This window comes from Schistocerca gregaria, chromosome 2 (assembly GCF_023897955.1).
Source record: "Schistocerca gregaria isolate iqSchGreg1 chromosome 2, iqSchGreg1.2, whole genome shotgun sequence".
Classification (NCBI taxonomy): Eukaryota; Metazoa; Arthropoda; class Insecta; order Orthoptera; family Acrididae; genus Schistocerca; species Schistocerca gregaria.
The window spans coordinates 482,929,370-482,932,445 of record NC_064921.1 but is presented as its reverse complement, the minus strand read 5'-3'; the positions used below and the strand labels follow the sequence as shown (position 1 = coordinate 482,932,445).

At 39.8% G+C, this 3,076-nt stretch overlaps 1 non-coding gene across 1 annotated transcript; it reads left to right on the top strand.

Moving 5' to 3' along the window:
* Positions 1–395: 395 nt before the first annotated feature.
* On the top strand, positions 396–479 carry Trnas-gga (transfer RNA serine (anticodon GGA)). The gene is given in 2 exon segments: positions 396–435; positions 445–479. It is a non-coding gene; the product is annotated as a tRNA-Ser (tRNA).
* Positions 480–3,076: the final 2,597 nt, after the last annotated feature.

The window sequence follows — 3,076 nt, the reverse complement described above, 5'->3', positions numbered from 1 at the left end:
AGTGCTGGTGATTACTTTGGTCACAAAAACTTTGAAACACGTATCTATTTCGTACGAGCAGTAAATAAATTGTTGCCACTATTTAAGTTCCAACCCTCATATTTCGAAGGGTAAATAAATAAGACCCGAAACTGGGTTGAACCCATCAACCTTAGGTAGGTTTTAAGAAATCTGAAACAGAAATTACGAATTCACTTGCGAGAGAAACTAATTAACGTATCCAATTATCACTTAGATCAATTCCTGTCACTAGTAATCGCTAGATGTAATCCCGTGGACGCTAGGCAGTTCGTTACAATGAAAATCATCGCAACGGAAAATCGCAATGTAATAACGGTAACACGAATAATAGAAATTACCACAGGAATAATCAATGTAACGACAATCAATAGCCAGCCGGTGTGGCCGAGTGGTTCTAGGCGCTTCAGCCTGGAACCGCGAGACCGCTGCGGTCGCAGGTTCGAATCCTGCCTCGGGCATAGTTGTGTGTGGTGTCCTTAGGTTAGACAGGTTTAAGTAGTTCTATGTTCTAGGGGACTGATGACCTCAGATGTTTAGTCCCATAGTGCTCAGAGCTTTTTTGACAGTCATTGGAGAAGTAGAAGTTCCAACTCACATGATAATCAGCCAGGAAACGGCAATAATAACTTAGGCATTATTGACAGACACCCAGTGACAGCAGTAGCGGTTCATTTATTACACACGGAAGCGAAAAATGTAACGACCATAATGTGCCACCGGAGAATAACAATAAGAGACGCGTCCAGTGGGGTAACCAGTCAAGCGTTCCATGGACATCGTCTGCAAACGTATTAGATATGTCTGGACAATACATGCCACCTCATGTGATGAACAAAACTGAAAATAGGGTGCGTAATGTAGATCGTGAATGGTCGGCTCAGAACCATGAGGTGCGAATTATAGTTGTATGAGAAGGGAATAATGACAGAACAACTGAATTAAAGAACTAGATCCAGTCTCTTTATTCCTTACGCAAGTGGATGGTCGTAAGGAGGAAGGCGGGACATCATTAGAAGTAAGAGAGCTCATATACAACGATTGGATTGACATTCGAGAAGAATTACTATAAAATCCGAGTGGACGTAGAATAGAACTTACTGAAATGATACAGGTACTGGTAGAAGTTTTATTAAATAACGAACCTGTAAATATCCTGCTCGGTACTGAAGCGAGTTTTAGTGCGGTGATCGTTTGTCTGTTTAAACAACTGTATATTAAGCAGACCTTTCGAACTGTACATTGTAAGGTGCGTTGAGTGCTCTTTCCGTTCCTGTGGAGTCTCGTGCATGTAGGAGTGGTTGCACAGGGGGAAAGACTATTGACCACCTTCTTTTTAGCTCCTACACTGTATCATTCATGCATTTGGGGATGTGATTTTCTGAAGGGCATAAATGCAGTAATTAACCCGTAAAAAGGGATGAGCACCCTAGCCATTGGCAGGCGAATTGTTGTTTTGAATCTGGTGAGGAAATTGGAATTGCACGGCAGATTCTGCCAGAGAATAAAGGTTAATTATTTAGGTACTAATATATTGTATTTGAATGACAACTGTGGACAAAGTAGTTTACCAACAGACAACTCATAGGACGCTGAAAACGTTATCCAGAATAAGACAATCGAATGTGAATACTTAACTGAAGTAGGTACAGACAAATGAATTAACTACTTTGTTAAAGGAATATTTCGCAGTCTTAGATCAGAAACCTTACGTGTTTAATGATGTTTATGAGATTGATGTCTGTACACCGCAAACTTATTGTAAAGCTTCTTACTCCATTTCGTGCGACAAGAAGGAAGAGTCACAAAGAGGATTAGGTAAAGTTAGAATGGGGCATTATTAAACTGTCTAATTCATCATATAGTGGTCCATTATTAGCAATAACTAAACATGAAGGGAGTATTCGCTTCGTATTGGATGGAAGGAATATAAATAAAATTATTAAACCAGTACTAACAAGACCAGAAAATTTCGAAGAATTTGTACAAGGCTTTCTCGGTGTGAACTATTTAACCACGAACCATTCACGCTGCTCATATTGGCAGAACAAGTTATCTGAAGAATCTAGGAAGGAAATACACAGCCTTTACCTCTTCTGGTAGGAGTTATCAGTTTAAGTGATAATTTTAGCAGTTTTGTCGGCGCTGCGTACATTCAGATACTTTGTATATAGGAAATGGGCCCTTATACAGGGTGAGACACTAACTATTAACACCATGAATAACCCCGAAACCATGATAATAGCTGAAAAGTTAGTTGGACAAATGTTTCATGGGATAACGGGAGTCATAATATGAAGTTGGTTTTTTGTTGCTAGATGGGGCCGCTTCAGAGATATGAAGGTCAATATTTTTTTAAATGGGATTCTATAGTTTGGTACTTATTTTCTGATAGCGGCTATTGAGACCAATCCAATGATGTGTAACAGTAAGGTCTTTGAAGGTCGAGGAAGGGCACAAAGGTGGCATGAACGTTCATTTACAGAAGGTGGTCGAAGTGTTGACCATTGGTATCAGTGCAGTGCTGCAATTTTCTTATCATGGATTGAGTAGTATTTCTTATCACTTTGGCACTTATCGAAGCACTTGCTCTAACAATTCTCTCTCGTATATCGTGCCGATAGTAAATACTCGGTGAATATGGCGTATCCACGTAATGTGCCATTGACACGTAAACACCATTCTACGGTTTCGTAAAACAACGCTAATAGGAACGGTAAGACTAGTATTGTCGAATCAATCGAATGTGGATGATTCATTCCTTCGAAGAACAAAGGAAAATTACTAAGGAGCAAACGAAAATTGGTAATCTTGCCACTGTGGTTCGAGATCCTTGTATTAGTTCATGTCAAATCGCAGGGGAATCTGACTTTAGCCAGAGTAGTTTAGTTCGTATTTTGCATCGCCATAAATGTCATCGTTGCCATATCAGTCTCTACCAAGAATTATCTGGTACGGATTGTATGCGTCGCATTGAATTCTGCCGATGGGCTGAACTTCAGATTCAGAGGGATGAGACATTTATTAATTTGATTTTGTTTACTGACGAGGCTACATT